Source organism: Lissotriton helveticus, chromosome 11, assembly GCF_964261635.1.
Source record: "Lissotriton helveticus chromosome 11, aLisHel1.1, whole genome shotgun sequence".
NCBI classification, from domain to species: domain Eukaryota; kingdom Metazoa; phylum Chordata; class Amphibia; order Caudata; family Salamandridae; genus Lissotriton; species Lissotriton helveticus.
The window spans coordinates 331,841,985-331,856,638 of NC_136072.1; positions in this window are offsets into that span (position 1 = coordinate 331,841,985).

Here is a 14,654-nt window from a genome sequence, read left to right on the forward strand (position 1 = left end):
GGTCGAAGTTCTCTGCTCCTAGAACCATTGTGAAACTTTTCAAAAATGCTGTTAAGACAGAGGATGGTCGTATATGGAATCACAGTCGACTCTCTCACTTTGCTGGATGTGATTCTTCTTTTAATGACAGGTCTTCTTCTGGAGGTCTCTCTTCTGTTCCTGTTCTGGAGTCTGCTGGTTCTCGCAGGAGTGTGAGAGTTCGCAGGTTGCCTTTGCACTTGCGTGATTATGTTTAATTGTTCTCAGCTATGTTGTTACTTATTTAAATGTCAAGAGGAAGAAGTGTAATGATGTCACTTGTTCCCCTGCTGGAATGTCCAGCGTGGAACCTTGTTCTCTCTATGTTCTTCCCCTCTGTGTTCTCTACATGGCAGTTGAGATCCTCTGGCTGTTGGATGAGGTTGTAATAAATACCTCTTGCTCTTACTACATCCTGTGTCCTCATACTTTGTTACAGGTGGTATTATATAACATTTTATAATGTTGAACTGTGATTTGCTGTTATTCTGATACAATTTCTCACACCATGTTGACTATGCAATTTCCATTGCTTTCTATGGTGATAATTACTATAAACGAACCTCAATTTGTGGGTCTCTACTACGGATGCTGTCCAATTTTCTATACATTTGCTACACATTTTCCGAGTGCTGCATCTCTTTTAATATCTAGGAACATTCATGACAATTGATTCTAAGCTTTATGACTGATCTATTGAGATTGCTATATGTTTGTCTTTCTGTATTGCACATCAATATTTAATAAACCTTCACAGTTTTTCCAATTTCCTGATCTCACTCTTCCGTTTTTAGTCAGTCCGTTATTATTATTGACTGTATTTTGAAGAATGTATTGTAATGTAATGTAATATAACTTATAACGCGCAGTCTCCTGCCTTGGGGCGTCTTGGTGCTATCGAAAATCTGATTTGACTAAGAGGGTAATTTAGTTGGAATAGGCAGAAATGCAGAGAAAAAGACTTCTATTCCTGATTGAAAAGCCAGGTTTTTAAGGTTTTTCTAAAGGAGAGTAAGGAGGGGGTAGTTTTTAATGATAATGGGAGATTGTATAGTAGTGGCCCTAAAAAAGCTTTTTCCACCCCAAGTAGCTTTTCTGAAAGGGGGGACGATCAGGTTCCTTGCAAGGCCTGATCGGAGCCTGATCGGAGCGTCCTTGCTGGATCATACCATGTAAGTTTATATTTAAATGGTCTGGCCCAAGTCCATGCATGGATTTATAGGCCAAGCAGAGAGCCTTAAAGCTGCATCTATGTTTGACTGGCAGCCAATGCAGTTTCCTAATTGCTTCTCTTGCTGACTCATGCTTCAGAATTTTACAAAGGAAGCGAGCTGCCATGTTGTGAAGCATTTTAACGAGTCCTACTGCAAGCGTGAGGCACATACTATCTGTTACTGTTTTGAGCAGTTCAGGGGCAAAACATTTTCTATTTTTTTTATTAACCTTAGGGAGTTTACTTGGTCACTAAACATTAGTTCCTTGTCTACCACGAATCCTACATTTCTGACTTTGTTTGAAGGTTCGGGTAGAGAGTCCATCTCAGGAGGCCACCAGCCTGGTGTCCAGAGGGAAGGGTTCTTACCAAAAATGATGACCTTGGCATTCAGTTTGAGACATTTACAATCCATCCAGAGGCTCACCTAACTCATACAAGTGCTGAAATTTCCCCCCAAGTTGGTTTCCGCGTTGGTCAATCATTTTGAAGACTCTTATCATAGGGACACATTGCCTCATCTGCTCTTGAGGACAGCACCTTCTCCTACAACACAATTGGCTGTGTGACTATCATGCAGAATATCTAAGAAGTAGCACCCACGGTTTTTGGTGGCCCATATGAGCAGAGATTAAAGATAAAATGATATATCTACTCCAAGATCATTTCAATCTGTCTGCATTCACTAATTTCCAAGATCTGGCAAATTTGAATTATTTGCACTGTTTGAGAGCTGCTCTAGAGTGAAGGAGAGTGAGTGTTAGTAGGGTAAAATGCATTGTGAATGATTGTGGCATATTGGTAGTGTACAGTAGTTTGAAAGTGTATGTTAGACCTGTCAGCCTTGGTATGGTCTTCCGTCAAACATTTTGCTTTTACCCTCCTATTTCTCTGAATTCTTTTTATCTGATCTTAAGACTTTGTACACTTTACCACTGCTAATTGGTGCTAAAGGGAATATGCTCACTGCCTAAAGCATGGTAAAATTGGCTTACACCTGATTGGAACATCTGATTTACCTATGAGCCCCTATTAAAGTGCTATACCAGGGGGGCGCTAGAGGGCGCACTGCGGAATGGCTGGCTAGTGAGACAGCTCCGCCGGACGGGCGCGCTTCTAGCGGCCTTTAACCCCTTCAAACCGACACTATCGCAGAGCCACCACAAGATTTCGGTGTCGGAAGGCGGTACAGTCGTACTCATGTGAGAAGTGGGACTCCACAAGGGCTGCAACGAGACTTTCGAGTCGGAAAGTCCGGAATCGCCGGAGCATTCACAAAATGGCGGCACCTGTCTGCCGGGATGATCGCTGTTAACAGCTGAGCGGACAGAGGTACGATTGTTTAACTGATGGGGCCCGGGGGTGAATGGTCCATCAACAACATTATGAGCGACAGCTGTAACTGAGACCTGCAGATGGCTGTGAATACGCTGAGTATCGCCGTGCGTTCCAGCGACGACAAAATGGCGGAGACGCTGGACCGCATCTGACCTAGAGCGGCGGCTGCCCGTGGGACAGACGAAGGACATGGTAAATGCGGAGCCCCTTCCCTGCACCTGGCGGACGGGGAGAAAGCGGCTAAAGATTGCGGATTGGGAGCGCCGCCGGGCAGGAGCTTGAAGAACGCGGTCGCGACCGTCAGAGCTGCGCACCTGGGGTGCTGTACACGCTTCGAGGGGTGAGTGGTGCTCACACTGCGAATGGCGCTAGAAACAGCTTGACGGGGTTTCCCAACAGCGACAAGACACACGCCCGGCCCCCTGGATGTTATCAGCTGACTGGGGGGCATTGAGCTAGCGCGCCTTGGCCCACATATGCACCAGGAGGTCCCCAGGCCCGGTAAAAACGTTAGAAAACACTCTGCTCCACGCCCAGTGGTATCACGCAGTGTATGTCTCAGCTGATGAATAAACGCACTGTGAAGAGGGGAACCGCAAACTCAGCGCACACCGCCACCTCACCTACCAGCATTCCTACAGCGGGCAGTCCGGGGACACGCGGACACACCTCGCCTCCGCAGCGCGGGGACATGGGGAAACCTGACAGACAGCAGACCAGGCTCCCGTTCGAGGCGCGGAAACAAGTTAAACATAACGCACCAGACCCAGAGGGTGAAGGCGACCAGGCGCAGGCGGAAGGAAACAGCATGGAAGCGGTGTTGCGTGCGATCCAGCAGAGCCTGCAGGAAATGAATGGTAAACTCGACAACGTAATGCAGAGAGTGGACAACATGGCGGCAAAAATTGAGAATCACGACGGGCGAAAAGCAGAGGCGGAACAGCGAATATCCACGGTGGAGGACAACCAAAAGACCACATCGAAGGTCTGCGGTGGCCTGGAGAAGACGGTGGAGACCCTGCGAGCCAAGGTGGAGGATCAGGAAGCCAGGTCCAGGCGCAACAACGTCAGAATTTCGGGCCTGCCGGAATCCACCAATACTGGGAGATTGGAAAACTACCTTGAGACACTACTGACGGAGATTTTTGGCTCAGACAAACTGTCCTCGGTGTTCTTAATAGAACGCGCACATCGTTCTTTGGCGCCTGTGCCGAAACCTGGAGCACCCCCACGCATGATTATAGCCCGCGTGCTAAATTATAGAGACAGAGACACAATCCTACGACTGGCCAGGGAAATGGGTACGGTCACTCATCAGGGAAACAAACTGGAGTTCTATCCTGATCACACCATGGCGGTGCAACTAGCACGGAAAGAATTTGCTCCAGTGAAAAAGAAATTGCGTGACCTTGGCCTGGAGTACGCCATGATGTACCCGGCGAAACTCAAAATCACTAATGTAGGGAAGCCCGTTATTCTGCAAACAGTACAGGCTGCACAGGAATACATCAAGCATCAGGTGAAGTGACGGAAGGCACAAGATCAAGACGAACGAACGAGCGACGTGGACTGATCGACTGTGGGAACGTCACGCCGCAAACGAATGTATGGAGCGGACGACGTTGAAACCGGATCGACAAAAGACATGGCAATGTGAGATAACTGCTAAATGGAACGACACGGCAACTGCACGCCACAAGAACATAGCAATATACTCACTCTCAAGATGTCCGACCTGACTTTGACAACGTCGTACCGCAGATGGTACGATTATGCTGAGTGTAACCGGAATGTATGATCTGATACGAGTGGGAGAGCCAGACAGCAGGACATGAGAGGTAAGATGTGAACCTCTGTAAGAACACACGGTTGAACTAGCTGTCCAGCAGGGCACAATGTGGGTGCTCCACAGGTACAATATCCTACGAGACTGGACAATTGAACCATTGTCGACCTGGTGGACTGTGGCTGCATTCCCAGACACCGTTGTTAGTATTGGGCGGGATGGAGGAGGGGAGAAGGATTTCTATACACGCTACTTAGATGAATATAAATGCGTCCGTCCACATCCACTATGTGGATGGAGATGTGTGAACCTGGTGTCACCCCCAAGCGGGTGCACCCCAAAACAAGTTCTACAGGGGAGTTCAATACTGATGAGGGATGGCTTTGGCAAAGTTTGGGAGCTAAAGTGGGTGGTGGGTGAGAGGGGGATTTGGGGTTATCTAGGTTACGATCTCTGTGTCTGAGAAGCATGGCAAACCCCTTAGCCGTGAGATACCATGCAAACTGTGTATCACGAAATTTCAAACCTTTGTCGCTGTTGTTTTGTACACCACGTGTTACTGCAATTATGTCCACTAGGATGTATAGTCCAAAATTCACGAGTCGGGTAGCGATATCCAAACATGCTCATGCTCATGGCACGTAGTGCCAACACACTGAAACTCCTAACATGGAATGTCCGAGGCCTGGGCAACCCGAAAAAGATCAGGCAGATATTTGCATACTTTGACCGATTGCATATTGACATTGTCTTCTTACAGGAAACGCACATGGCACACACCACCACGTCCACACTGGGCGCCAAATGGGCCGAATCGGTGGTTAGCTCGAATTACTCATCCTATTCCAGGGGGGTGAACATCCTAATAAGGAAAGGTACGCATTTTGAGATCACACACACACACAGAGATACAGAGGGAAGATGTCTAGTGGTGGCGGGTACGGTTAGAAGACAGCGAATAATATTGGTTAACGTTTATGGTCCGAACACAGATGACCCGGGTTTCTTCAGGGAGGTATGGCAGCGCATAGCTGCGGTGAAATCAGACCACATAATATGGGGAGGCGATTTTAACGTTACACTGCAGGACACTTTAGACAGATCGACGCATACGTTGGAACAACATGGGAATGCTAGGTTAATGCTCCAGGACGCTATGGACGATTTGCGAATGGTGGACATGTGGAGGATTGGTAACCCGGGGGAAACTGCGGCTACACACGTTAACGCTGCAAATAACAGTTGGTCCAGATTAGACTACTGGCTGGGCACACAAGAGGTACTGACATGGGTTAAATGTATTAAACACATGCCACGGACACTGTCCGACCACAATCCAGTGATGCTGGAGGTTGTCATCCCGCTTTACGAGCCACCACCCTTCACTTGGCGGTTCAACGCAGCTGCGTTGCGAGACCCCTTGTATGTTATCACCATACACAAGGCGATAACAGATTATTTTGATCTGAACTGCCCGACTACAGATGATCCAGGGCTGCTTTGGGAAGCCTTTAAAGCCACGCTCAGGGGGGTGTGCATTAGTACGACCTCGGGGATCCTAAAGGATATACGCCAGCAGATACACGCACAAGAACAGGCCATACAAGTATTAGAACAAACATACACCCAAACGGGAGACACCAAAGTACTGGGGGAAATTCAGGCCCTCCTAACTGAGCATAGACAATTTGCAGCGGACAAGCTTAATTATGTTTCTAAAGGAGCGACTGCACGGCGTTATGGGGAGGGGGGCAGGCCGGGCAGGACACTGGCAGACAAGATATGTTCAGGGAAACCACCACAATATGTGAAATCCATCAGCACACGGTCAGGTGAGGTGGTAGGAGACATCAAAGGGATAATGAACGAATTTGTAATGACATACGGTGCACTGTATGAAGAGCGCCCGTCGCCCCCGCAATCAGAGTTACTTGCATACATGGAAGATGTAGAAATCGCATGGCTGGCAGACGGTCACAGGCAATACCTAGCGCGTCCTATAACTGTAGAAGAGGTCACTGACACCATTAAGCGTTTGCCCAACGCCAAAGCGCCAGGGCCGGATGGCTTCGTGACGGAATTTTATAAAACATATGTAGACATACTTGCCCCGCACCTAGTGAGACTCTATGGAGCAGCCCATGAAGCCCAGACCTTGCCTGCATCGATGAGAGAAGCCCTACTCATTGCACTTTTAAAACCAGGCAAGGGGGAGGATAGATGCGACTCATATCGTCCCCTATCGCTATTGAATGTAGATACTAAGATCATAGCCAGTTTGCTAGCAGATAGGCTGAAACCGCTTATGCCCTTATTAATCAGACCTGATCAATCTGGATTCATACCTGATAGAGCCACTACGCATAACACTCGCACTCTATTTGCATTGGCGCACTACCTGGCGCCGGAGACTAAGGCAGTTGCAGTATTGCTGGATGCTGCTAAAGCATTCAACACTATTAACTGGTCTTTTATTCAGGCGGTATTGGTCCGAATGGGATTTCCCCCTATCTTTCTAGGCTGGATTTCGACACTGTACACTAACTTAACAGCACGCATCAAAATAAACAAGTATGTATCGGAACCTATCCAGATAAGTCGAGGCACCAGACAGGGTTGCCCGCTCTCACCAATGCTGTTTGCATTAATATTAGAACCATTGGCTTGTAAAATCAGGCAACACCATCACTGCTCGGCCCTGCAGATGCCTACACGTCCCATACACATTTCGCTATACGCGGATGACATGGTGCTCTATATTAAAAATCCAGAACTACACTTAAATCCGCTTCTCAGAGAATACATAAAATACGGTCAACAGGCTGGGTTACAGATCAATTGGAGTAAGTCGCTTATTGTGTCGCTGACAGACGGCACGCGCCCAACACAATTAGATTACCCGCTAGAATGGCAAGACGAACCGACCAAATATCTGGGTATATGGTTTCATAGGGACCCGGAAGTGGTCATCCAAACAAATTATGGAAGAGCCGTAACGGCACTTGAAGGGAAAATTAAAAGATGGAATGCACTTCCCCTATCCCTGGCAGACAGAGCAGCGATTGTCAAGATGGTACTCCTACCCAAGTTCCTATATTTGTTCAACAATATCCCGATAAGACCTCCGGCTGCAGTATTTCGCAACATAAATACGTTAGTCCTTAATTTGCTTTGGGCGGGAAAACAGGCGAGGTTGGAACTGCACACCATGACGTTGCCATATGCTAAGGGTGGGTTCAAGGTTCCGGATTTCTACCTTTATTATTTAAGCGCTCAGGCGCAATTCGCACACTTCTGGTACCATGAGATACCTTTTTTAACGCACGTGGCTGTAGAAGCGGGGGATGCTGACCCGATCCCACTAACTAGTATACTACTACACAAGCGCCCTAGGCTCCATGATCACGACATTAATACAGTGAACACCACTACGGAGGCATGGAGACTGATTGGTAAGGTGGCGAATAGTCTGCCGCTCTATGCACCTGCTCTTCCACTAGCTCACCACCCGGCTCTAACGGTTACACAAGAGCAGGTTGGTATGGATCTGTTGAGGCGAGCCGGGATAGACACTAGGCGATATATATGCCAATGGAGGTTTTAAAACCCTGGACGAGATACAGTACATCAGTAACCCGTCCCAGCTGTTTACTTTTAACTACTACAGATTGCAAATGGCGCTTAGGGAACACTATCCCACACACCCAGACGAACCAAAGACACTCGAACCGCTACAGCTACTCCTTACTACGCCTACAGCATCACACCTAGTATCCAAATTGTACATGAGTATACAAGAGGCTGTGGGCGGCAACACAGGCAAGGCTAGAGATAAATGGAGTGCTAGCTTAGACACACCTCTATCCGACGAAGAATGGGCTACCTCTTGCACACTTACCAGCATGTTGACACCAAACGGTAACCTCAGGATCATACACTATAAGTACCTACATCAGGTGTACTACACCCTCACAGACTACATAGATATGGATTGAGGGAGGACTCCAGGTGTATCAGGTGTGGACAAGAGGATGCAGACTTCATGCATCTGGCCTGGCACTGTCGTAAGGTTGCGGGGTACTGGGAACAGGTCATACAAGTGCTGACTGAAATGCTTGGGGAAACCGTGATGTGTGAAGCAAAATTTTGTTTGTTGGGGATAACGCCGCGATTGAGAGCATTGAAGCGCAAATTCTGTGCTGTTGCACTATTGTTAGCAAAACGAAGGGTATCACTACACTGGAACAGTAGGAAAGGCCCAAACGTGAAAAATTGGCTAGAAGACATGACATATTGTCAGGACACACTGAACACATATGAAGAGGAGCTACCGGTCAGGTCTCGGCCCAGAGACTACTGGGGGTTCTTACGTGCCTACTTGCTATCACATGGAGAGTCTGGTTCGGATTCAGATAACGGTTAATGGTGGGATTACATGATTAACAGCTGTACAGGGACAGGGTTAGACACAATGGTGCAGAGGGGGGAGGATGCAGTGACACAGAGTAATTGTGACCCGAGGGTACTTTCAGTTATGTTGAATGTTGTAAAGTTAAGTTAATTTATATTGACGAGGGGGAAAAACAAGTAAGAACGATAACGTATTTGAAAACGTATGTAGCACGGACCAACGGTCCAGAGATGTTCAGCAATGACGCCGCCGGTCAGATGGATGTCGGCTGATGGGCTGTGTACAACTCACGACTTTATCTCTTTCTGTTTCGCGAGGTGACAGCCGGCCCGGTGGGGTTGTAGGCGACACGCATGTATAATTTGTCTCTGATGAGTGCAATAAACATTTCTTACACCCAAAAAAAAAAAAAAAAAAAAGTGCTATACCATATACTCAGAGCTTGTAAATTAAATGTTACTAGGGGGCCTGCAGCACTTATTATGCTACCCACTTAATAGCCCCTTAAAACCTGTCTCAGGTCTGCCATTGCAGCCAGTATGCAGTTTTAAACTGCCAATGTGACTGGGCAAAATAAACCCCTGGGCATGCCTTAAATTACCCTTTGATTGCATGTGTCATGCCCAAGGTAGGCCCTGGGTAGCCCATAAGCTAGGGTGTATTGAAATTAAAAGGTTGTACATAAACATTCAAGATTTTTTCATGTTCTGGTACTGAAAAACACCTAAATTCCTTTTTCATTACTGTGAGTCGCACCTCTCCCCTAGAATAACATTGGGTTGCCTTATTACATTTAACATTTGATTAGAAGCAGGTAGGAAATTCATGTTTGGTGTCCAAGAAATTGTAATGTAAAATCCTCTTTAATGGTAAAGTCCGATTTTAAATCCTTATTTTGAGCATGCAACTTTTACAATGTTGACATTTTCATGCCCTATCTAGTTTGTGCCTGCAGCCTGTTCCTGGGTCACATGACTGGGTGTAGTTGGCAGTTGGACTAGGGGTGCCTGGATGTGCTATCACTGTCAATATGGGAGGACGGAGCAGGAGCCCAGCTCCACTTGCAAATCAATAGAATAGGCTGTGCTCTGCCTTGACATACTGTGCCTGTAATCAAGCTGGATCCAGGGTAGGGGAGGCAGAAAATTCCAAGCACTTCAAAGGAATGTCTCTAGAATGGTCTCCTTCTTCAAAAATCACCATTCATGAAAATAGGACCCTCAGACCCTTCCGTTCACTTTTTTGACCCACAGAAGGACCCTCAGAGGACTTCCTGCTACTGTGGCCTGCTGTGGACTTCAGACAACTGTTTGCTGCACCTAGAAGGACTGCTTTGCTGCCTGAAGCCTGCCTTGAACCCTCAGAGACCGGCACTGCTGCTTGAGCCCTGTTCCACCTCTTGAACCCAGGACTAACAGAGGGACCCCAGGGGCTAGGGAACTTACACCTGGACCCAGCATGAGCAAGTCCTGACCTTCCAAGTTGTGTCCCTCCAGTCCTGGACCCTTGTAAGTGGTGCTAAAGGTGCTCAGATAGCCATAATCCAAACCGTGGGACTTGTAACATTTTTGGCTAAAAATTGCTCTGAGAACCTAGAGGAGACAGGGACTTGCCAAGATGCATCGCCAGTCGGTCTGACTTTGTGGCAGCTCCCTCTACTTTTTCCCCGCTGCAGCAAATCCTGTTCAACGGTCCATTGGAGAAAGAGTATCTGGCTTCTTGGAGCCCTTGTCGGCTACATCTTGCAGCTTCATCCTGTTGGAGGTTTTTTACTTCCAAAACAGAGACTGAGTCTGAAAGTAGAATTCTTCACTGCAACTTCATCTTGCAGCTCCAAGATGATGACGCCTCCTCCTCGGATACTTTTTGCAGCCTTGCCCTGCTGAACTTTACCATCTCAGACATTGTTCAACCAAATTTCGACTTTGACCTTTTGGTGCTAATTTTTACTATAAACTTTAAAAAGTAATCATTCAGGTTCAACTGATTGAATATTTATTTATTTATTTAAAGAGTTTTATATAGCGCTGGCTAGACCCGGAGGTATCAGAGCGCTTTACATGAGAATCAACAATGAAACATAAAAAGTTCAACAAGGAATCCTGGGCCCATCTCACCTATAACTAAACCAGGTAGCTCCATCGGGCATCAGACAAAAAAGTTCAGTCTCAGTACATTGAGAGAGGGGAGAAGGAGAGACATAAATAGAGGGAGGATGCGGGAGGAGACAACAGGAGGGACGAAAGGAAGTGAAACAATGTGGTTTAACAGTATAACAGAAAAGATCAACAATTACACAATACATCAAACAATCAGCAATACAGTAGGAGAGTAGAGAAAGGAGAGAGAAAAGAAGTGGGGGGTAGGTGAGGTGAGAACGTGAGGGTAAGGGTAGAAACAATGTTTGATGTCTTGTTTCAAAAAATGTATTACAATTTACTCTATTTTCCTAAATTGGTGTGGGATTTTTCTTGTGCTGTCGTTTCACTTTATTGCTGTATGTATGCTGCATAAATACTTTAAACATTGCCTCTAAAGTCTGATTGCTTTTGTGGCAAGCTACCAGAGGGTTAAGCACAGGTTAATTTAGTGACTTTGGTGGTTCATTCTGACAGGGATTGTGCTGTGTTTGATCAGGGTTTAACACCCCACTCAACCAACAACCTAATCTCTCACATTGCGAATTTGTGTGGAGACATGAATTATACTGCCTGGGAGATTTTTAGGTATGCCCTTTTGATTTTTGGTTCTTTAGGTGGTTTGATTACAAGTTTTGTAAGTTAGTAGTGATCATTGCTTTCAATTAATTGAGGAAAGGTTGATTTTGTGTTTGCATCGAAGAAAATATTGAGTTTTCTATTTATTTTTGGTTAAGGTATTCATATTTGTCGAAATCTAAGATCTCGAGCTATATTGTGGCACTTGTCTGCAATTGGTTGTGTGTTTTTGAGGCGCCACATGCACACTGTGATAGAGATATTTCTGAAGTAACAAGAATCTTTTAGATGAATGTTTTCTAATGTTACTTAAATTGGAGTTTGTTTATTGTTTGATGCACAGGCGTAAGTGCACTAATCGGGGTGGATTACACCTTGTTGTAACATTGCCTTTATCTTAGTGTGTTTGAAAGTTCTACAAAGCTACTGATTTCTTTAATTTATTAAGATTGACTTTGATTTCATTCTCTTTCTTATTTGAGTGAAGCAAACAAGATTTACTTCATTTGTGCATGTGTTTCGTTGCAGGCAAAGTCACTATATTGATTGCATTCACAAAGAGGAGCTCTGCAGTTGGTTGCTTGATACCAGAAAGTCGCCCAGGGATTGGTAAAACGTCACCCCAAATCACTATGTCACTAGTAATTTGCTGTTGCAGATCATGCTGTGATTCTTTGACCTTTGCCATAGCTGTCCTGTGATTGGCTGATTATTCCTTTATTTGGGTTTGCGTGGTTTGGGTGCTGGATTGAAAAAGCATTAAAGTTCTTATGGTTCCTATTGAAAGTGAAAAGATTTCTCATGTTGATGCCCCTGTGTATGAAATGATGGAGGACGTTGGTTTTTATACATGCATGTGGTTAAAGAAAAGTACATGAGATAACATCTCATGACAAGGACTTGCAGTTTCCTTTAGAGGGTACGTTCAGTGTCAGAAAGCTTGATTTCTTGAGGCTGTGATGTGTGTGAAAAACCTGCCACCTAGACCTACACAATTTGAGACACTAAATGGATGGGATCGAGTGGCCACTGAGAAGGAAAGAAAGAGAATGAAAAAGCAGGTTAGGAATTTAGTGAGTCAATGATTGGAGACAAAGAGGGGCATCTAGAGAAATGCATGGAGAGAGGACACCATCATCAAATAACTTAATTTCGACTCAGATGAGCCATAAAAGTATATCATAGCGTATCTGATTACAAGCACAATAAAAGTATAACATGATTCAAATAAGTACATGGTAAAAATACAAGATTCACAACAAAAATACAATAAAAAGACGTAAAAATCATAGACCAGTGGGCCTTAATTAAATGATGTATAAAATGCCCCCCTGGTCTTAATGGGTCCAATGGTACTCTTAAAGACGGCCAGCATATTGAAGGCGTGAGCTTCAAAGTCCGGTTGGAATACATCAGACATACATAAGTAAAATTAGTTGCAGTAGTATTGTTTGTATATGTTATAAGGCATAGCGGAATACCTCCAACTATTTACCTGATGTAAAACACCCCTATTGGTGGCCTAAAACATAGGCTCTGCAAGGGACAACTACGCATCTAAGCAGCTAGTAAGTAAAAACACAGTAGGGGATTCCCACAGTGCACTAGCTATTCCTAAACCTAGTAAAGTGAATAGTGCATTTAGAAGATGTGTTGCGAATCAGCGTTAATGTGTATGGAACACTATCCTAAAAAGTGCTTGGCCCAACAGCCTTTTGTCTAATTCACCACATTGCATGCAGGAAGTTGGAAACAGAATATACAACACTGGACCTAGTGTCTGACTTGCAGAGTCGCAAGCCAAATGGCAGTTTTCAAAGTGGAGGAGATGGAAAAGGGAGGCAATCCAGCGTGAACACTTCGTTGTGTAAGTAGGGTAGAAGAACAAAACGTGTTCTTCATTTTTGACACTCGGCCTGCCCTTAGGGCATAGTTTGCTGGGCGTGCTGTTGTTTTTGCTCCATGTGCTAGTGAAAGCAGCCAACAGCAGAAAGGACACAATCCGGAGTGTGTGTATTTTATGCAATAGTTAGAGAAAGAAATAAATTAAGAATACATCTGATGAATCTAAAAGCAAGAAAAGAAAAACAGACAAGACCTCCTCCTTACACAGATGATACTCAGACTCAGAGACTGCCAATACATGATATGGGTGCAGGAGAACCAAGCATGGCTATGAAAGCAGTAGCAGTGCCATGTGCACCACTTGTGAGTGTGCCAGGATCAGCTATACCTGGTCCTAGTCTTATTGTTGTCCCAGCCTCAACAGCTTCTGCTGTTTTTACAATACAGCCTACTGAAACTGAACTAGAGAGGAGAGAAATTTAATATTGTGAATTTAAATCTGGGAGTCTCTGTCAAACCTGGTGCCTTGTGTGTATTTTTGCTGAAACCCTCTTTTCCTTACCGGGCTCAGCGCCCTGCTGGTGGGGGGCTGTGCGGGCTACCACATATCTGCGGCTCCGACCCGGAGCCGTCATGCCGTCCAGGAGGAAGCCTACATTACCCAGGGTGCACCACCTGAAGCGCAGCTGCCATGAGTGAGGGGAAGGCGTGGTAATTGTGCTTAAAGCGCTGCCTCTGCCCCCGCGGCACGGGACGCAGCCCGGGACACGCGCGAGACGCAACCCGGACAAAGCCCGGACCAAGGGCGGGCCCGTCTGAGGCCATCAGAGGCCGAAGGAGGCTGGGCTGGGCCACCCCCCTTTTTTGCTATCATAAGATTTTCTGAGCCCTGGACTTTGATCACCTATGAGGTTATTTTTGTTCTTTTTGGCAATGACCACTAAACGTAAGGTTACTGGAGTGAGGGTGGGGGGGGGGGGGTGTAGAGGGAACGCTGGATGCGTTTTTATCAAGGGCGGAATCCGTTTTAATGCACGAAATACAACTCACAGAAAAAAGCTGTCTTTGGGGACGTTTGCAGGGCAAAAAAGATAATCCCTGGGGACTATAACATTGGTCAAATCTCCCTTGGGTGCGCCGCAAGCCATGGCTCCCCAAAGTATGGATGTACTAGATGCCATTTCAGCTGGGGGACCGGGTGATGGCCTAACCGCTAAACCAGGGGCTTTGGAGGCGGACAATTTATGCATCTCGGAATTCAACCACTGTCCAAGGTTGAGCCCTCCTAGGGATCCGGTGGGGACCGCTCCTGAGGAGAAATTAGAC